At 41.7% G+C, this 22,622-nt stretch overlaps 1 protein-coding gene across 4 annotated transcripts in view; it reads left to right on the top strand.

The window, feature by feature from the left end:
• Positions 1-22,622, top strand: part of mgat4c (mgat4 family member C) — a 109,252-nt gene that overhangs the window by 33,756 nt on the left and 52,874 nt on the right. The window contains exons 1-2 of one of the 4 annotated variants that reach the window (XM_079345409.1): positions 8,486-9,087; positions 16,350-16,420. The exons of 1 other annotated variant lie outside the window; for it this stretch is intronic. The gene's annotated coding sequence lies outside the window, so the exon portion shown is untranslated. Of the gene's footprint in view, positions 1-8,485; positions 9,088-16,349; positions 16,421-22,622 lie in introns of those variants that run through there. 2 more of the 4 variants (XM_079345407.1, XM_079345410.1) reach the window with 2 other exon arrangements.

Here is a 22,622-nt window from a genome sequence, read left to right on the forward strand (position 1 = left end):
TCCCAGAACATTTTTGGGTTTCAAAGCTCCCAGTTTCCTAAATGTATTTTGGAGTGTAAGTGTGATGAATGAATTTTCAAATTCTGCAAAGATTTCCTGACTTTATAAACACTTTGATTCTTTTGGTTGTTATTATTTTTAATGCAACTCCTTAATGAGTCACACAAGAGAAACAAAGTAGTCAGCTGCTTCACTATGCAATAAAAAAAAAACATGAATCTGAGGTCACATTGCCCCCCTCTACCCTATACTTAGATTATATTATGGTTTATTAGTTAACGAAGCCTTTTAGACAGTTCCACAGCCACAGGTAACTTGGCACCTGCAGGGCGGTGACAGATTCCGACTGCTTCCTATCTCACTGTGGCTTCATGTCTCCTCTAAGGTGACAGGTGGCTCATCAGGCCTCAGATACGGCTCTGACCGAGACCACTTGCCCGCTCTAATTTATCTAAGGGATTTCTTGTGCTGCATACATTTTTGTTCTTTGAGCAGCCAAGCATTAAATTGCTTTCCACTGGGAGCAGCTCGTATGCTGGGGTCGCCAAAACTGTGGCTGGTTTCCAATGAGATCCGTTTGGCAGCCAAGCCAGCGCTGTAATTAGGGTCACCTGGCTCGGGGGCTGCTGGTGGGCCAAAGAGTCGTCACGGTTGTACGACACGTTTGAAAGTCACAACAAAGCCGGAGGATGGTAACACATGATTATTAGATCAGAGGTCTCACTCTTAAGGTGGCACATCATTTAAAAAAAAAAAAACTATTTCTTTCTAACGAGGCCTGGAAAAAAAAAAAAAAGTTTACTTTCATGGAGTAAACGATATATATGGCACAGTGTGACTCTAAGGGGCCTCTCACATCCTGCTCTGCACACATGGAGATTTCCATTAAAGGTCCAGGAGGGCTACATGTGTGAACCACAATGTTGGAATCTGTTACGTTAATACCTTCCTGCCCTCTCCCCTTGTAGACGTCTGCTCGAAGTTAAGGTGAAGTCGGTAAAGGCGGGAAATAAACGTGTTATACTTCACCACGAGTCATGGTTGGGGTGTTTGGGTCTTTCGTACACTTCATATTCAAACCTTTTATCCTCAGAAGGACAGCGAGGTTTCCCTCAATTTCGATGACATCAAGCTTGCAAGTGTATTCAAACAAGAAAACAACAACAACAAACACTTTTAATCAATTCAGATTCTTACAGTTTCAAACCGATCGGCCAGAAATCAAAATCAAATCTCTTCAAGAGAGGGAAGAACTCCAATCTTAAGAGTTCGCTGGAGTTTTAAGTAATCATGTTTTGTCTCGAAAGCAGATTCATAAACTTTGACACAATTCTTGTAAAAATCAAACAATATTCCAGTTTCATTTCCACAGCAATTGACCTAGAAGTCCTATAGGCACACGATATTGGTAACTATTGCACAATTCATTTACAATTAATTTCTACATCGCTCTCTCTGTTTTTCTCCTGGCATCTTTGGGGTTAAAAATATGAAACCAAGATCTAATGTTCTTCTTCAAGCTTTCCTACTTACTTCTCCATAATATCAATCACTAAGATAATGGGCGTTGGTTCAACCTTAGTGGAACCCTTATACATTTGATAGTGATGTGATATGTAATTTGAAATATGTCTGGACCCCAAAGTCCCCAAAGTGTCTAGAAAATGACCAGGATGTCATTTGTAAAGGGGGCTTTAGATCAGACGTCTACAGAGCTCCAATATTTCACATAGTAAAAAACAAACTTATTTTCTTTTGAGGAACCCACCCTCGATAGAGTTGTTGACTTTTGAAACTTTTATGGAGTTCCTTTTTCGGCTCGAGGGAAATAAAAAGCCCAAGAAGGTGGGAGACAAAGGCAGATGTGTGGCAGTGTATGGGTAGTGAAAGGCTCGTGTATAACCAGTTGTCAGCTTTGTCTCAGTATGCCAGAAGCTGACTTCAGCAGCCTTTGCAGTTTGAGCTCCAACAATGCCTCCTGCGTGTACAGTGTGCCGCTCCAAAACATAGCCTGTGGGGTTGGCGTGAGGAGTCTGCGCAGCATGTATCCATCTGCAAAGAGCTCTCCAACGTGTCCAGTGGTGAAGGGAAGAAGAGAAAACACCATGCAGGGAGCTCCTTTCAGCTCGCAGCGTTCTGTTTGGCATTGCAGAGTAAACACTTCTTAAGAAAAGTGCACTGATGAAACATTTGGACAGCCGCTCAGCAACATTTGCTTAATGTCTTCGAGGGGTTGGGACATTTGACAACATGAGAGCTTGACAGTGAGTGCTTAAGAGATTCTGAAAGTCTTTCTAGGCATTCCTGCCTTTTTTTAGCATGAGATCTGAAGGATATTTACATTGAATCTATGCAAAAATGGAAAAAAATGGAAATGAGCTCTGTTGTGCATGACTTGTTTTTGATTCGGATCTTTTCCTGAAGCTCAATTTTTGCCGAAAAACAACTGTCTGCCTCACAGTTAAGCACATACTATAGGGAATCTGGTGAGAAACTCAACACAGTGTACTGTTGTAGACTGACAGGCAATTCAGTGCAATAATGACTCTCTGTCCAGTCTATGCTGAGTCATCACAATTTTTTATAGCATGCAATCTTACTCGCTATTTGAGTCAGTATTTCACTGGAAAAGTTTGCTGTTTCTTTGTCATGTTTCGAGGCTGAGAGGCATCAGGGAGCAGTGACTGAACTTGTTCACTTCTAGTGGTTCAATTTTCTCATGGGGGAGGGGGGGTGACCAGTGGCCTAGTGGCTAGTGCGTGTGCCCCATGTATGGAGGCTGTAGTCCTCCAAGCCGGCGGCACGGGTACGAATGTCTCCAATCTCTCTCTCTCTCTCTCTGACTCTATCCACTGCCAAAAAGAACAAACATAAATCTTTAAAAAAATAAACAAGATTTATCATAAATTTAGTCCAGAGATATTGATTTAAAAAATGTGTCTTAACATAAAGACCTCTATGGACAGACTTTGTGTCTTAAGTTACTGTCAATAAACAGGAAGTGTGGAAGCTTAAGGAAGCTCTGTCTCGTCCGTGTGAACACAGAGCTGGAAACAACAACAGATGTATTTAAATAAATAGTCTGTGCAAACATAAACCCTTCAAAGTTCTTCCACAGAGACAGAAAACTTTGAACTTCTGATCTGATTTGTGAAGCTGAAGCTGCTGTCTTCTTCTGTGTTGCATGGGTATTGTAGTCTTGCAACATCATGTCTAACATCATGCTCTGAAGGACCTCGTGGGATCCTTCAGGGTTGATGTGATGTAACTTCACATTACCTGCTCCCCGCTGCTTTTATACAACTGAACCAAGCTGGATGTCTTTATTGTGTCGTAACCTTCGTTCTTTGAGTGAGCCAACAAGTCATGTCGCATTTCACTTTTCTTCTGCTATTGATTTATTTAAATATCGTGTACGTTTTACATACTTTATTAATCCCAGGAGGGGAAATCACTTTTACATTCTGTTATTAACACACAGGCTGAAATAGACACATGCACAAAAAGGATTCTATGGACATGCACTAATACACTGTATTGTATTGGGACGTGAGCCTCCGGTTCCCAACCTAAATCCAGACTGAGCTCCTGCCACCCAAACAGACTAATAAAAGACACACACAATACAATCAAAGAATTATTATGTAAGTAAGTACCACCTCCAGGAGCCTGAGAAATCAACGACGGACTCACTTTTTAGTTTGATGGACTGAAGTTTAAAATGTTTGTCGGCCTTCAAAGGAACCACATGACTACAATCCAGAGTGTATACTTGAAACAGATGTGTTTCCTAGGAGATTTATCCCTTAGCTTTCACACAACAACGTGTTAAGATTTGTTTTGAGCTGCGGCTGTTCCCTTCAATTTTTCGGAAAATCAAAGATAAGGGCGGCCTCACTACTTAGCATAAAATAAACAGTATGTGTGTGTGCATGGTAAATAGGTGCTCATAAAAAAACTCCCGTCCTGACTGTCTTGCTAAAATTAAGCAGTGACGAGGGAGTAGCTATTCATTTGGCTTTCGTGCTCACACATCTACACACCCACGCACATATGTCCTTGTGACAGTAATGGAGAATTTAATTGTCTGGGGAAATAGATAAACAGAGGAGATAACTTTTCATTATCGGAGAGCTTATAAAAGGTGGAGAGTGTGTTACCTCACACTCCCACAACTTTGTGGTCGTCAACAATTCTGGAAGTATGTGGACCATTTTTATGAGAAACTATTAACCAAGTCTGCTGATGAGTCACCACTTCATACTCACACTATTGTTTCAGATCAAACATGCAGCAAAATGGCAGCTTGTCAAAATGTGTAATGCTTTTTTGGATTCCCACATGTTTGGAAATTATTCAATATGTTACTTTATTGATGGACAGTAACTGACACGAGCGGCAACCTCCGGTGTTGAAAAATTCAGCCGATGCGAACGTGAAAAAATCCAGCAGTCCTTTCAGGGTTCATGAATGTCCATAGTTAGGTGCAAAGCTGACATGACTGACATATTGGCGAGATGTAACGGTTTGTCAAGAGGCCTAAAACCCGCCTCAGCTGCAGCTCTCAGTCTGTCGTTGGGCTGCAACGGCTGCTTCCCCCTGCAGGAACAGACGTGTGAAGTCACTCAGGCCTCATCCAATACAGTCAAAGATCTTAAAGTACTAAAGCTGCAAACGAAATTCTGATCTTCAGTTGCATTTTTAAGCCAATCTGCTGTAAGCTAAAGAGAGAGAGCTGTCTCAATTGCACAAGTGCGTTGGCAACGTTTCGGTACTAAAATGTTGCCGATGTATTTGTGACATTCAGACAGTGTGCAGGAGTTTGCTTGCTGTTTGTTGCTTCAGACTTCTGTTTTTGTTGTCGTACGAAACACTTAAGATTTTGATTTGTTTTATAACAAACTTAACATTTCTGGTATCGCTGCAGCGCTTCTCTAATGCAGTTTGGTTTATTGGCCTTTTGTGTTTTTCAAGATTTCCTCATCGCAGATCTTTGATTTCACATAAACATAAGTAAAGCTGGAAACGTTCATCGGGGGATTTGCTGATTTCCTCCTGTTTAATCTGTACGTGCATTCCTCCCTCTGACAATTTATTTCATTTTTTATATCCGTTGGGGAAGAATCTTATCCTATCCTCATAATGAAAACTGCTACTCATAGACTAAGAAATACCAACAATATGGATACATTTCTAAATCTCAGCAGAGCGCTTCAACACAAGAGCAGTCTAATATGTAAACACGACATTCAGACACTGATTTTTATCGTCAGCCATCATGAAAAAAAAACAAAAAACAGGATTGCATCTAGGCTGTGTGAATGAACATGTTCATGCTGAACAGTTTGCTGTTGATCACAGTAAATAGACTTAGGGTTGCATTGTACCGTGCGTAGAGATATTGATCCCTCCATTGAAGAGAAGAAGAAGAAGACTGAAATCCATCATGAAAGCAGAGAGTGTGTTCTACAGATGTGGTGTATCCTTCTTAAAGGGATACTTCACCCATTTACATGAAGCTGTGTATCATAAGAAACATGGTAGTAGTGTTGAATGGTCGTGAATCCAGCCCTCATTTTGCCCTGAGACGAGAAAAATGTGTTTTTCTTTGCTTAAAAGTTTTCTTCATGTGATGCAAAAAGCGTCATATTGCATCATATTGCATGAGGGTTGGATTCACGACCATTCAACACTTCTACCATGTGAAAGGATCCCTGGGTGAAGTATCCCTTTAATGTTTATGTTGAAAAAAATGTTGAAAATCTTGAAAAACTTCTTTTTTTTTTAATCTTTTGCTGAATGTAATGTAGATTTTTTTTGGATAAATTGGCTGGTTGCCGCTTTCTATGTCACTAAGTGATGTTTAATTTGAGTCTTTTAAATGTTGTATAATTTTGATCCGCATCTATCCTTCATTTATTTACTCATCTTTTTATGATTTCATATTTGTTACCCATGAATATGGAGAACTATTGGTTCTTCTTGATGAATTCATCATTGATTCAAATGTTCTTACAGCTGCAGAGGCAAGGTTCATGGTTCGACAGTAAGAGCTGCAAAAAGAGACATGCAGGTATCGTCAATAACGGCCCACTTCAGTGTCGGAAAAACAAGAAAGTTTTAAAAGCTTCCCCGTCTCTGTTTTTACAAATCGCGAGTACGAGGCTGGAAATATTGATTTGTTGTTGTGAGTGGAACTTCTCCTCTGATTGATTGAATCTTAAGCTCGCAACATAAATGTGACGAGCTCGCCTGGATGTCTTTAGATGCAAAATATCCTGTCAAGACTGCCTGAAGCAGCAATCTTTTAAGGAACTTCTGCTTGCATTTTTCATCATGTTGCACAGACTGTCTTGTATAAAGAAGGAGCTGTCAGGCCTGTCTCATTCCCCCACCATCACACACACACACACACACACACACACACACACACACACACACACACACACGCACACACACACACACACACCTCTCTACCAGCCGTGGTCACATTTAGGTTCAGAGCTGTGCAGGCGTGAGATATGTTATTTATCTCCTCCATATTTAATGAGGAGTTGCCCTGGGAAGCAGATGGTACATTAGCTGTAATAAAGCCGAGCTGACTTCAGGGGTTTTGTGAGGGAACACAGAATTGAGCCGTAAAGGCCTCGCTGTTTCACGGCCGACATTCTTGGGGGGGTCGAGAGGTGTGTGGCGTGCACGGAGCGTGTTCGCACACTTCACCTTTACAACTGTGGACAGCTTCTCATTACCCCCAGTGAAGCATCATATATTGATGTGGGGAGAACAAAAACTACAGTAAGCTCTGACCCCGTAGTTCGTGGAGCAAGCATTAAAGTTGCTGAGTAGGAACTTCACATTGAGCTATGTTTTATTGTTACGCTCAGCAGAATGATTCAAGTGTGCACACACGCTCACTTACTTCTTGAGCCACCAACACCGGAGCTGTTCAGTATCGCTCATGCTTCCTGCTATTTACCTTGAAAAGGCCTGGAGAAGAGGTCCAATTTAAGGGCCATTCATGTATTTTCAAACCAAGGCCTTTTTAATTTGACATGTTTTTTCTTTGTTTGTATAAATAGCTAATAGGTCGAATTAGTTTCAATACTAGTCCAGTATATTGCTTCTGCTAGCAGCATCAAAATATGATTGAATAACCCTTTGGGGCACCTGCAGTGAATTTAAGTGCCTGTTTTTAAAAAATGGCAGCCTCATATTGGAACACTAAGTTTGTAATGATATACCAAAAGGATACTTAAAGAGTAGGGCCACTTTTGAAAACCAACATTTCCTATTGAATTGCTCTCTTCAATAACACCAAACTTTGTTTTTACCAAAAAATGAATTTACCATCCAGAACACGAGGGCTGGACTTTTACTGCTGCCATAATTGGTCACTTTAATATGTTATTGTGTCATATAATATAAATATTGTATTGGACATGTACTAACCATGTAAAATACCAAAGTGGTACTTTATGCATGACTTACATCTTTATGTTACAACTGTAGCTCTGTTACTGGCTTTTTTTAAACAATTTTTGATGCATATTTTTTGTTTTTATCACATTTTATTTTGCACTGTGTATTGTTTCTTCTACTATCCTGCTTTGTTGCTGTAACACAGCTGTAACTCCCATGTCCTGCGAGGTATCAGGGTTTAATGAAGGAGTTTTCAGAGAGAACCTTGTCTGGCTTTTTCAGTTTTCTAGAAGAGTAACTTACCAAAGGTTTATCTTTGCAAGAGTTCCTCCCTTGTTTTTATCAGACACTTTTTTTGTACTGTAAGTGGCAAACAACTTACTTTGATCTGTGGATTTCCCTCCAAGGTTTAAGTTGCGTTCACTGCGGCCTGTTTTTGCAGCTGCCAGCTAAAGAAATCTACTGGGGCCTTTTGAAAACGTACTTTTTCCATATTAGTCATCGAGTCCCCAGAGTATGTCGAAAAAGTCAGTTTGTAAGCAACGGCCTTTAGCTTAAAGTTTCTAGACAAGCAGATGTGATCAGAAATATGGAAAAGTAAAATGTATTAAACCTCCACTTTCTAAGTGGCGAGACTAACAGATGAATCTCTCTTACAAAGTGAGATGACTCAGACCGGAGAACCAGTCAGCTGCATTTGACAGGCACGCCAAGATGGAAATATTATCACAGCCAAGTCTTGAAAACTACATCTGGCAAAATCCGTTTATTCCCTGAGGTTACTTTTGCAATCTGTAAGTTTTTGCAATTGCTTACCCCACAGCTGGGATGTGTTGCTGTCTGTGATGTTTAAGTATGTTTCAAGTCCTCAGTTCGCTTTTTGAAGAAAAACTGGGTACTGATAGCAGCTTTCTAAACACCTCTATGACTAATGTTGACAATGAAGGTGAGTGGACGGGCATATTAAGTCCCTGCTGTGCAATAGTTGCTTCTGTTAGCCCCTTCTGAGTCATGAAATACCTTTAAGGGAATCATGCTTTGGGGGGGAGGGGGGGTAGTGCAGGAGCTGCATGCTAAACTGGGTGCTTTCATAAATAAATAAATAAAGATTTAGAAGTGCGTGGAGAAAATAATGCAGCTCAGCATATCAAATCAAGTTCTGATGAGGAAGAAAATAAACATGTCTAAGCCCATTGCTTGTGATGCAATAAAGCAGAGACAAACTCCAGGACTCACTCGCTCTCTCTCTCTCTCCTCCTCTCTCTCTCAATTCTCAGACAAATGCCTTTGTTAAAGAAGCAGAGAAGAGATCTTAACAAGTTAAAAGAACCTCCCAGGAGATGAACCAAGAGGGAAACGGGATGGAAAACACTGGATCACTGCAGTGTGTTCATTGAGAAGAATGAATGAATAAATTGAAAGCGATGGCATTCCCGGCGATCTTCAAGGCAATGAGACATTATTGATTTCTAAGGAGAAAACGCATTCTTAATGTGTCCAGGGATCCTGGCTTTCTCTCTCTTTCCCCCATTCTTTTACACACTCTAAATGCCACTGAAAAACAACCCAGGAGTGAAGCTTGATATACAGCACAAGCCTGCCGTGGCTTAGGTTTGCCGGTGTAGCTTTTGGAACAGCGAGCACTCATCTCAACGGACAGCAGAGGTATGCCTCAACCATCTGTTCCCATTTTGACACAATGCAGTGAATCAGCGCTATATTTCTCTTTTTAAGGAGTGCATCCTGAAAGCCTTTCATCTGCGAGGATGGAGGCAGAGAATTGCAGCGGTGATGGTAATCTATGTTGATATTTAAAGTAAGGAAGAAGTGCGTTTTGTTATTGCTGCTGAGACTATTTTCACACAAATTCAGCGAGGCAAACACGCTGTCCTAAGCCTTTTTTTATGTTTACAACATGATGGCTCTTTGGTATATTGGTACCACCTGCAAAGTACTATAAGTAAGCTTTGGTATTCTAAAGTTTTCAAAAGTTTTTTTTCCAGGGAATATCAGACTAAAATAATGACTATCTGGTTTTGACACTATTTTACCTGCAACATTAATGTTTGTGCATTATGCGGTTATATGAAGCTGAGGTTTCCATTTTAAGACACCGTGCCTTGGCAGTGAGCAATAGTTGTGCAAAGTTATCAGCGCTTTTCATTTCTGAGCTGACACTCTGGGTGAAAGATTCAGGCTTGAGGTGCGGGAGCCGTGGATTAAAGATCATATCAAAGCCAGCCAATAGGTATAGTGATTCAGGAATGATAGCAGAGATAGCAGATGAAGCCGGAGAATGTAGAGATATGGTGTGCACACTGAAAGTTTATCATATAGAGAAGAGATAGTCAGAGGATAGCAATCATGGCGATGATGTGGTGTGTGGCGTAGTTGTGCGTCAGGGACTTTTCCAAATGTTTGACTTTTGTGTTCAAGGACACAAAAAGTAGAAATTAAATTGATGGCCAAATAAAATATCTGTAGCGTAATTGTCTACAGTGGAGAACAATGAGTCTGTAGTTGGTTGCAAAGTTAAAAAAAAAGTGCAACTCACCCACCAACATGACAAAGCTTGAGGTTTTTCCCCGGAGGTCATGCTTTACCAATAAAGCAAGTGGATGGAGCCACCAGTGCATGAACCATTTGTTTGCGATCTCGTGATTTTAAATAGTTCAGTTCGGTCTTTTGGTGTCACCATCTTTGTTTTTGTGAATCAGAGATGACCATATTTGGATGAAAGGCCGGATGCACATTGCTAAGTCTCTATCATACTTTAGAGGAACCAGGAACCTTCATGTTGTGAAGCAATGTCTTAGCAAAACATTTTCGTGGAAATATACATTCAAATTTTCCCTTGTGGTTCATGGCTATTGTGTCAGAAGATAGTTTTTTGCCATTAGTTGTTGTTGTGTTTTATTTGAATAAGTTTAACCTTTCTGGAGTTGTGCATGGGTGGAACCAAGCACAGTTGCACGGGCAATTGAGAACTTTGGGGGCACTCAGCCAAACCACGGAGGGCATTGAAAGGCGCCAGGGCCACTTAGGCTGCACTTACTTTAGACCTGTATGAAAATAACGCTGTCTTCTCATGCATATTAATGGAGCTGGTATAGCAACACACCAGGGATGCCAATGGGGTTAACCCAGAAAACACCACATGGTCACCTGTTGAACCAGGCTCAACTTTAGCAGCAATATGAACTCATACAGCAAGAAGGTGCATTGGCCAATCAAATGCATGCAGGAGCACGTTCCCTGTAGATTACTTAGTAACATAAATGGAGTATTTAAAGTTTGCCTTGCAGTGCATAAAATGAAGGACAAAATAACTGGCATTGTGATTAAAAAATATTTTTCAGTGATTTGATCCAGTTTGCAATTAAACACCATTTTTAATCAATTAACTTGGCTGAACATTTTGGATAGTGGTTTATTGGCTTGTTTCATTCTGACTTCCAGCACAGATATGAACTATGGAGGTACTTGGGTTGTTATGGTACCAGACTTTAAACTTGGATACAATACCAGCATTGAGCCAGTTGTATGAATACATATTTGATACCACGGTAACAAATAGAGGAGCACTATGTAATATAGATTGCAAGTGAACACCAGCACTTGGCGATGTTTCCAACGTGTTTGTGCAATTTAGACAGGGCTCTCTCTCTTTTGCATAGAGCAGCTTTTGCTGAAAAATATGACCAAATAGCGGTTGTTTTTTAAAGCCTTGGTGTCGTTTAATTCTATCAATTAGTTAAATAATGGACATTGTATTGTTTTAAACTTGAAGTATCGGAATCATAAATACTTTATTAATCCCAGGGGGAAATTCTGTTGACGTAGTATTGAAAGTATTGAAAATGTTGAAGTTATAGAAGGTACCAACATGTCTTTGCTTAGAATACCCCCATCATACTCACTGATGTATGTAGACAAACTAGTTAGACTTGTAAATGTGAGATGACCAAAGTTGAAAGAGATACATGTTGTCCTTTGATAATTAATCCAGACAGCTTTTTACTTATCAAGTCATTCTACTGCAACTTTGAAGCATCACGACAGAAACCCTTTTCATGTCGTGTTTTGAAAGGTGGGAAATTTGTTCCCCTTTAATGGCTATATATCCAAGAATCGCTTAGCAAAGAGAAGATTAAGTGCACACATTAATCCAGGAGTCAGAGCAATCTTGTAATCCACTCAGTATGCTAATTGCCTGTTCTTTCCCCAGCAAAGGGGTTTACAGGCCATTAAATGGCACTGAGCGGTTGACAAAGGATAGCCAGTACGCTCCCCCACCCACTATCCCCCTCTCTCTATTTCTTTCTTCGACAGGCTGTTGTACACCCACACAACATTTCTAAAAAAATATGCAGAACTCAAAGAGACCATGTGGCGCTGTGATACTAAAGCATTATAACAGCACGATTATGGAGACCACAATACTTCTTCTATTTGGAGTAGTGACAAAAGTGGATTTCTTGGTTTTCAAATATACTTTTGATCCTCTTGACCCTGACTATGTTCTTTGGGGTGTTTTCCCCAGACATACCGTAGTTTTCATGTAAGATTTGTCCATATCTGTCACTGATACAAGTAAATAATGAACGAGAGTTGAGTGCTATTGTCTCTATATTGCAGTCCCTTTCTCCCACTTCGCCTGAACACAAGAGAATCGCACCAAGGTATAAGTGCAATTCTAAGCGCGCTACTGCCTGTGCAGTCCCCCAAGTGGCCTTGGCAGCCTTAACATGATGGATGTTGTTTCAGATCGGGTTTCTCGCTACACCGATAAAGCAGCCTTGTCAAAACACATTCACTCGCAATGTAAGCAGATAAAGATAGTTGCAGATAATTAGAAGATTTGTGCATTGTGTCATTTATGGTTCCAACTGCCAGGGAATGGTGCTGAGACGGATGACTCAAACAAGAGAGTTCGGCATGAAGCCTGACTGCAAATGTAGCTGGTAATGACCAGAGTGTGTTTTTCAGATGCAGCTAATGAGCACGGCCATTAGACATAAATGACATTTTAAAAACCTGGGGAGTCAGGAAATGAACAAGTACCATAGATAGACTGCCTGTAGGCTGCAAATATGGCAAGAGCATCTGGAGGATGTGGCAGTCACTTCACTCGGATGACCTCCACCCAGAGTGTTGAGACTGTCACTCATTTCACTTCTGTTAACTGTGAAAGGATGGAGGCTCATTATGGAGAAACTGTCACAACCATTTTCCTCAATATCAACATGGCATCTCAAGGATCTGTAGAGTTATTATCTTTTCATGGGTTTATTATTTTAATTTTCCTGATGAGCCCATTTACAAGAAATGCTGCCACTTTGGAAGCTTCTGGAGGGAGACAGAGATGAGTGCACAGTTTGCAGGGACAGGGTGACTCGACCCTAAAATCTACATGCTTTAATCGAGAGAACAAATCCAGAACAGACAATGTAAGTGTGACTCAACAGAAACCACCAGATGGACTTGTTTTCTCTTATATAAACAGTAGCTCTCAGACGTATGCCACTAAATCCCAACAATCTGCGGCCTTATGTTGCTCCCAATCACTACACTCCATGATTGATTAGTCACCCATTTGAGCTCAAAGTGTGCAGATCAGGATGAAATCAGCTGCTGTTGTGCTTTGAGCGAGGCTGTGAGTGCAAAACTTTGAATAGCTGAAAACTTCAGTTTCGGATTATTTTTCACCAACAAAGGGACCTGATTATCAAAGTGTGTTCTGAGTTTTGGAAAAAGTTATTATGGGCTTTAATTTAAAAAAAAACTCCACCAACCCCATCTCCTGCCCCTTTACCTGGATTTGAGTAATGGCATATATCAAGAATCCTTGGGCAAAAAGTGAACATAGCATCAGTGGAAAAACTCTGATTTGTTTTTTTTAACAGCTGTGAATAAAATGAAGCTCTCTGCTGACACCACACTGTTGGTCGTTAATTATTATCATTTTTAAGGGACTTAAAATGTGTTGTTTTCGACGGTTTAAAATGTTTTGTGGATTGACTTCTGTACTTCTCACAATATATGATATCATTAGAGTGAAGGAGGGAGGCGGTCTCCATTGAAAACTCTATGGGGTCTTGGTACATGCTTTTTAATTTACTTCAGCTTACAGCCACAGAAAAACTGAGCTATTAAGATGAATGGAAACATTTGACTCTTGGGAGCCTCATTCAGCAACTCGGACGTTATTTCAACCTGCCTTTACAACTTTACTTCGGTGGTGTTTTTATGTGGTCTATCTTGTGGAAAAATATTCCCCTTGGCCTCTGAGACTAATCACAAAAACCTTCAGAACATGATCACATTTGTATAAAAGAGAAAGATAAGATTTGAGAATAGTGGAGTGACACTGTTATGTGAGTTTTCCTTTTTAACACGGTGGACTCTGTTAACAGATGTTTTCCTGCTGTCACTGCTACGTTCCCTACAGTAAGATGACCTTTATGTGTGATTTGCAGATCTGTATATGTACGAAGGTATTCTGAAGTGATATCGCTCTGTATGGGGGGAGGAGTGGGGCGCAATAAAATGTAGATGAGATGTTAAGGTAAGGCTGCGTGTGGCTGTCTCTCAGGTGCAGAATTTTTCCCTGGAAGCGACGGAGGTCACAGTGGAAAACATGCTGCGAATACGCTCCTACCATCAACAGTGTTGGCAGTGAAAGCGCTCTCTGCTTGCTCCAGGAGAGAAGTGCAGTGTTTATCAAGTCTAAACATGTAGAAACCACCTACAGCCCACAGCTCAACCACAGAGAAGAGAAGCCAGTGTCAAAATGCTCTCACTTTACTTTTAAAGAAAGGAAAACAAATCTTATGTCTTCAGTATCTGGCTCTTTCAAAAAAGAAACTTTGCTCTTCTTTCTCTCTAGTTTTAAAACCTATATCAGCCGCAGCTTTCTTAAAGAAATCAGACATGAGTAAGATATGAGGAGGGAGGTTTATTTTATTACATGTAGAGAATAAAGTGAAGATGTCAAAAATGGATTAAACATTTCTGCAATATTGCGAGGCTTACGAAAAACGTAAATCAGAGAAAGAACCTTTTATTGAGAATAAAATCTCAGAAATCATCTTATTCACCCCTTCAAATCGACAATAACTAATTAGATCTATTTAGGTTTTTTTTGTATCAGGCTGTAAACATGTTAATTTTTGCTATAAAAACTGGCTTTTTTTAATGTGGTATGTATTTGACTTCTGGTGTTCCTGGAGCCGGCCTCTGGTGGACACTCAACAAACTGCAGGATTTTGCACCTCTGCATTGGCTTCATTTTCAGAAATGGTTGCATTTTCCTCAAAGTTGAGAATTTTTTTACATACTTACAAATTTCATCTTCATATTCAACCTTTGGACTTACTGTAAATACATTCCATCCATGTTTCATTTTTTACGCCTGACACTAAAGATCAAACATGTTTTTTCGTATTTTAACTTCATTCTTCACATTTTGACTTTGTTCTGGAAATGCAAATTAAAAAAAAACTCCTCCAGTGATTTACCTTATTTTAAAACGTAGCACTACACTTTCAGTTTCACTTGATGCTTGAAATCTTAACTTCATTTTACACGTTTCAATAACATTTTTGAAATGTGCAGGATTTTTTCTTTTCAAGGGGATACTTGATGTCCTTTGCACCTACTTCATTTAAAACAATGTCCCTTCTTAATTTATGTGTTATATTTTCTGTAGTTTACTGAGCATTACTTATACATTATAAAGACGACATGTTCAGTGCTGGGAAAGTTTCTTTGAAAGCTACATTAATAGTATAATCGAGGCTGACAATGTACCTGAGCCATGAAAAGCTAATTGGAAAAAAAGTCACATGACAACCACAAATGAGAAAGATATTTAGATTTTGTTTGAAACATATTGAATGGAGAGCTGCAACAAATGATGTCCAAGGCTACAGATAAGAGCCAACGTTTTGAACGAGGAAAACTTTTAAATCCTTTACAAGAGCTCCACTTGTGATTGAATGCGTGTGCGTCTCACTGATCATTATTCCGTTGAAACTCTCAGATTTGACTCTTTCCGAGATGTAACGAGTCATGATTCGGTAAAGAGCATTTTGAAGGGCATTAGAGCTTTGGAGTTAAAGTGCCGACTTGGCAGGTAAGCGAGTTGACTCCAGCTCCAAATGGCAGAGGGAGGTTATTGCTTTAAGGAAGTCATTTTATGTGCAGAGAGTGATGTAATGTGGTGTGAGTAAACTGCTCACAAATGGCTTCTTTGGACCAAAGCACTCAGCACGAGTTTTCTTTTCTACCAGTGGACGTGGAAGAGAAGAGCAGGAGGTTTCAAAGTGGAGCATTTCTTCAGCAGATACCATAGAAACCATAAAGGCATGTCAACCTAAATCCACCGATGCAGATCCACTAGTCATGAATCCCTCATAAAGCTGTGCTTAATGGTGTTAATGTTGGATAAAAAAACAGAACTAACTTAAGGCAAGACTGCTGCTTTGTATCATAACAAACACACCCGAGCGCTCCTCCTCTGATTGAGGAGCACCTCACAGAATGAGGTCATCTCCACTCATCCTCTGATCCCTCCATTCTTCATCTGGGAGGCAAGTGGCATATAAGAGGATCTATCTTTGTGAACGGTTTTGAGCCCCCAAAATTACAAACAAACTAAAGGCGGGGGATCGATAGTGTGTGTCTCACAGAATGATGAACTGGCACTTCAGAGGGTGGAAAATCAATGTCGCGCTCCTTTTCTCTCCTTCTCCTCCTCCTACTCCGTTCCTCCCTCTCTCCTTCTCTCTGGGTGCTAAACTCTCCTCACACTCCTCAGACTGCAGTGTTAAACCGTGTGAGTGTGTGCGTGTACATGTGTGTGTCGCTAGAAGCCGGGCCCTTCCCTGTGATTTAATGGTCCTTTGTTTCTTATTCCTTTTTAGCCTGGAAGACCCCTGCCACTTTGATGTGTGAGCACACCCACCAATAATGGCCCATAGGATACTGAGTGGAAGTAAGTGCTTCAGGTCAGATTTACTGCTGCAGTGCTCCTCCTCTCGCCGCTGCTCCCGTAAACCTGCAGCGCATCTCATGCCGACTTAGTGACCAGCACAACATGGCGAACTTTAAATCAAAACACAGCACTTAAAAATGAAACCATGCTTTTACTGCGGCACATGCCTCGGACAGTCGTTTGCACCGAGACAGTTTGCATTTTTATTGTCCTGTACAGCAGTTTGGAGGGCAGAGAGAATAAAACGACACAAATGATACGGGGAAAAAGTAAAAGATGCATTACATGGTTAACATAATGAAACTTTTCAAATGGGAAAACTGGTTTCCAGAGTGAAGTTAAAAGTTAAAGGGACATTCTTGAATTTTCAGTCTTGGGCCGTAGTTGTGTTTTGTGGTCTGTTATTGTCTTCTAATACAATAAAGTCAGTATTTTGCTGTTGTCCACTTCAGTGATTGTGTCAGGTGTTAAAAGAAAAACATCCTAAAGAAAATGTGTATCTGGAGACTCTCATTAGACACAAATCTTTGCACAAACCCCAATATGTGTTTATGTATACTATCTATAACATGTGTGATGTTCAGCTGCAGCTCTGTGCATCCTCATATATTCTCTCAGCAGTGCGTGCTGGTATAGCTTCTGTGTTATTCACAGGAGTGGGTGTGTTGTGTGATTGAAAGCGGTGTGTCGTGCTCTGTCCTGGGTATTAGCTGCTGGAGTGATATGGGCGAGCTCTCAGAGAGGAAGGCAGCGCTGTCAGCTGTGGAGAGCTCCTCCTGTCAGCACTGCCGGCTGAAAAACTGATCTGAGAGGTGAAGCCTGAGACAGGTTTCCATGTGGGGGAAGAGCTACAACGAAACTGACGTCTGTCTGTCTGTCTGTCTGTCTGTCTGTCTGTCTGTCTGTCTGTCTGTCTGTCTGTCTGTCTGTCTGTCTGTCTGTCTGTCTGTCTGTCTGTCTGTCTGTCTGTCTGTCTGTCTATCTATAAGGATGAACCTTTTTTTTTTTTTTTGCTAACCTCTACTGGACCCCCCCCCCCCCCCCCCCCATGTGATTGGGTGACAGGATACTCTCCTCTTATCCCCCCTATGAGCAGCCTTGCACATTTATCGATCTCATTGCTATCTATATTTATTTATCCATCTGTTGTCATTTATCTTTTCATCATGCATTTATTGATTGCACAAGAATCTATCATGCAGTTCATCTTTCACACATTTATCCAATGTTCTCATGTATTAATCCATTTTTCACCAATTTATCCATGAATCTATCTCTCTATCTCATCTTTTCTTATCTCTCCATCTTCTCTATCAGATCTATTTGTTCCTGTTTCTTTGTCTCTGTCAGTCTCCGGGGTGCAGTCGTGGAGCTGCTGTGTGTCAGGAGTGAAATATTCATACTGTGTGAGGGAAGTTTGACGAGTCGCTCTGACACCTCATACTCTCCCTCCTCTTTTTTTTTTTTCATTTCCTCTCTGGCACGTTCGCTCAGGGCTCCCCCAGTCTGCAGCTCAGCACTGTACAGCCTGCTTGGTACAGTCATGATGAAAAGAAAACCCACAGCACGCTGCTTTTGTCGATTTTCATAGCTGAGAGAATGGGATGTTTAAAAATAATGAACCACTATTGAACATTTATTTTGCAGGTAATATTTAATTAAATCTCTTGTAGGCATTCAGCTGAAGGCTTTTATGCTGAAACTGACACTTCACTGTTGCCCTTGAAGATACTTCCAGTCTCATTACAATGTGAACACTCTGAACGTGACTTCCTACATTTGCCAGTAAGCCACTCGACATCCCTCCGAGCTCTCACTGAGACTTACAACAGTTTGTGATCCAGGGTGTGATGAGATTAGAGGACAGATTAAGAATCAAAAAAGAAGTCTGACTTCTAACATATGGCTGCACTATCATTAAGTTTCTTACTGTCAACTTCCACACATATTTGGTGCGCCCTGTCATCTCCAGTGCGCTCTATGCCGCTGTTCACCACCGCTCCATTTAATGCTCCTGATTCCACAGCGAGCTCTGCGGTCCGGACTGACAGCCGTTTGTCAGCACTCACTGACATTATTTCCTCCTTTCTAGATCTTTGCTTTTGTTGTACTTTCTCTCTGATGTGCATTTCTTTGCATAAAAGCGTCTGCTAAATGGATTGGAGACTTAGACTTAGACTGAACTTTATTGATCCTTTTGCGATGACTCCCTCAAGGAAATTTAGGTTCCAGCAGCATATACAATAAAATGTAGCAGGTAACAAAAAAAGTAACAATATAAAGAATGAGATAGAATAAATAATAGAACACTCTTCCGTTGGAAAAAAACGTAAAAAATATTTAAAAAAATATATAAATGGAAGTAGCTAAAAAAAAATACAAAAAATGGCTATAGACGATTATTATTGCGATTATTGCACTTGGTTGAGATTATTGCACATACAAGTGAAAGTGTCCATGTGTTATTGCAAAGTGAGGGTAGAAGGAAAGACCATACTCTCATCCCCCCCCCCTTGTAGACCACAAGCATGATTTTTCTGTCATTTCTAACCAAGCATTTTTTGTTGTTTACCTCAAATTATCTCATCAGCGTGAACACCTACGAGAGCAGCTTGTTAGTCGAGGGAAAAGCTGCAGTGGGACTTTTAAACTGTAACTCGGTTCTTATCATGTTGTCCAGGTGTTTGAAAGTAGGTGTGCAGACAGATGATACATGTCAGCAGGAGCAGTAAACCCTCACATGTCAGAAGCAGAACTCGACAGCAGCCCTGTTTACATCCAAGGCTGAAGCATTAAGTCAGCATTGATCAGCTCCCTGCCCTCCATGCATAAAGCTCAACATCACCATGCTACAGAGTGATTCGCCTCCAGGGGGGAAAAAAAGTAAACAGGAGGGAGCCAAAGTTGCAAACCATCTTTTCATTATGTTTCCCTTCAGCCTCCCTCGTAAGTCATCATCGCTGAGCCTCGGCCTCTATCTCGAACTCGGCAGAAATATCAATATGGATTTAGGAGTCTCCCTGAAGCAAGGTCCTCAGCTAATTAAATCTGTAATCACTTTGTGCTGTAAAAACACAAGCAAAGGGAGGGGGAGTGTGTGAAGGGGTGGGTGGGTGGGGTACGTGGCGGTTTAAACGAGGGCCGGTGGAGTTTTATTTAACAAAGACAACTAATTGGGTCAGAGCTCTTTATCCTTGTGAAGCACTGAGGTTTTTTTTCCTCCACGCTCGTCGCTCCGCTTACGGCTCTCTGCTCGCAAACAGAGTTCGACTCCTTCTTCTCCCAGAGTAAAGAGGAGTAGGAGGAGCAGGGGGGGAGGGCGGGGGGGAGAGGTTGCGGTGAACACGGAGAAGAGCTACTGTTGTCAAGGCTACAGCAAACAGGTATTTGATATTGTCTCAGAGGTTTGAAGGCAGTTGTAAGATGAGGAGAGTAATAAGATTCAGAGGAGCTCTGAGGCAGGGTGAAGTCAGGTGGAGGAAGGCGCTTTAGAGACGTACAAGTCCATCTACTGCTGCGATTTCTTTTTTCTTCCCCTGAAGAGGAGGAAGCCTTTAAGAAAAACAATAATGCTTCGTGTGAAGACTATGGGATTAAATACTGGCACAGATATGATCGTAATTTACAGACAAGAAGTCATCGCTTGTGTCTTAAATGTTGGTCCACTGGAAACGTTCATGTAGAGGTAATTGGTGGAGGTGGGGGCTTTTTGCTGTTTGATACCAGAAGAGGTGTTTTCTAAAAAAAATCTTTGTGTTTCCCATGGCAGAGAAATCCTCTCTCACTCAGGTAAATACCTTAATGGTTTAAGAATTGTGAAGACATTTCTCTTACTCTCCTCTTAAAGTATAGTAGCATCCAGCCATGTGCGTGTTCTTCAGTATTTCCTGCTTCCTTCGCGGTTGCGACACATTAACAGCACTTTTCTGATGAAGACAAAAGAGACACTCCAAGCAGCATGTCAGGATGTGTGAAAAACGTACAATATAGAAGCCATTAGGATGTTTAACTTGTCGTAGGCTGAGCACATTACATCAACAAACACCCTCCATTAAGAGTAAACAATGGCAGAGCGGACAAACACTTCATTAAAACTGAACAGAGAAGACGAATGAACATAAAGAGGAGAACCTGGCCAACGCTCTCATTACTCCTTGTCTCTTCACTTTGAATTTAAGGCCCGAGGATTCGCTGTGTGTATCTGCGCTTTCTCTTTTTTTCCGCTGCAGCTCTGAGGTGGTGACCTCGGCGCTGCCTCCATCCGGTGTTACTCACATTTGTGTCTGTCCCCGGGGCTCTTCGTCTAAAGAGGCCCGGGCTGAAGAGGCAGCCGGGGCGAGCGCAGTATGTCGGGGTTATCCCTGCCCGGGAGAAATCTTCACAGCGACCTGCTTTCTCTCAGATGCTCCCTCATATTCCCCAGATCTCCTGCTCATATTCACCTGATCCTCTGCTGGAGCCATTTTGTGGCAGAATAAAAACGTCTTTAACAACAGTGAAACCCGAACACGAGTCCAACGGAGTAATTGTGAGTTGCATTTCAGTCACAGTCTTGGCGCCGTGGCTGTCAGGTGTCCCCCTGCAGATTTCTGTTTCGCCGTTTAATCTACCAGATAATTGCGTTCTATTATTAGAGATTATGCATATCGTCTGCCTGAGATCTGATTGTGAACTGTTTTCTCATCAAAATTTTCTATATCAGCATGATGGCGATGCATTGAAGAGAATCTCTCGTCACAGATTGTCTCATTTATCTCACAGAGATCCGAGTTAATATTAGAGATTGGTCCCCGAGTCACGTTCAGACCCATCCTTTCATGCCAGCATCTGGATTTAATTGGTGCTACGCTGTAAAGCCACAGCTGCTCCGCCTGTTAGGACAATAAATTACGCCAATTAGGAGCTGCACAAAAGAGACTGTCTGATAGCGCGGCCCTGCTGCCATGCCTGGAGATTGGAGCGCGATGGAACGAGGCCTCTTCCTGAAGTGTAGCCGCACCAAAACACCTGCCCCATCATCTCTGTGATCAGAAACACAGTTCCAGTCCAGCGGATATATGGAGCAGGAGAAGATTGCTTTGCATGGCCTGCGGCGTGCCATGGCGGCGCTCTCCCGGAAACCTCTCCATCCAAAATATGGAGCGGAGAAAAAGCGTCAGCGTGTGTTCAAAATCAATGAGTGGTATTGTGGAAGGTGTGTAATTGCTGGGCGGATGATTAATTGTTGTTTGGATGATGAGTTGTGTGTACATCCAGGTTTTCTGGCAGCCGCCCGTTGTATCGATGGCACCGGTAATGAAGGCAATAATGAGGGACGGTTCAGGCGGATGTGGAATGGGAGGAACAAAAGGAACATCTGCGCCCCTCTCCAGTGAGAGTATAACTGAGACAATATTTCATTTTCCTCTTTGAAAGCAAACCTTGCTACACTTTCTCTCTGAAAGGTGAGACGAATTTATTTGGGCCTGTGACACATTTAGCAGCTCCTGCAGCTCGCTTGTTCTGCTCTAGAGCTAAATGTGCGGCGGCAGCCTCCGTCTCTATCGGCACTCCTCCCACGTCTCAGGTGCGGCCACGCCATCTCTTTGTCTCACCACTCGCTGTGAACACGCCATTAAAGCCAGCCGGAGTTTGACAAGAAAAATGAAGTGTGCTATTTCCTGTGGCCTCGAGTGTCTTCCTGAATAATGAGCATATTGCCTCGACCCCCCCCCCCCTCTTGTCCCTCCCTCCCCACGCCATCGCTTTTACCCTTCCCCTTGAAGTTCCAGTCTGCCGAGAGAGTTAGGGGGTCCTTAGGTTGCTGCTTGTCACTGAAGTGTGTGTGTGTGTGTGTGTGTGTGTGTGTGTCATGCAAGACCTGTGAAACTAAATGTGGAAATCCCATAAAAAGAAAGGTGCTTGATGAATGAAGTGGATTTTATGGACAAACTCCTCATCCCAGGTCATTGAATGGGAGAATGCAGAATAGCAAGGAAGCATCCACGATGATACATCATCATGAGATGCTGCAAACAGCAGCAATTGAGTGGGCCAAATTAACTGGCGCCGTTCCCCTCATCTCTTATTATTATTTCCTCACTTTTTGAAACGCATCGACTGGCTCAGCAGCAAAGAAAAATGCTGCCTCTCGCGCGAAGGAACTAAGAGGAGCTCGGCCGCTATTTCCCTTCAGCCCGGCCTTATTTCTCCCAATTACCCG

This window comes from Symphodus melops (genome assembly GCF_947650265.1).
Source record: "Symphodus melops genome assembly, chromosome: 6".
Lineage (NCBI taxonomy): Eukaryota > Metazoa > Chordata > Actinopteri > Labriformes > Labridae > Symphodus > Symphodus melops.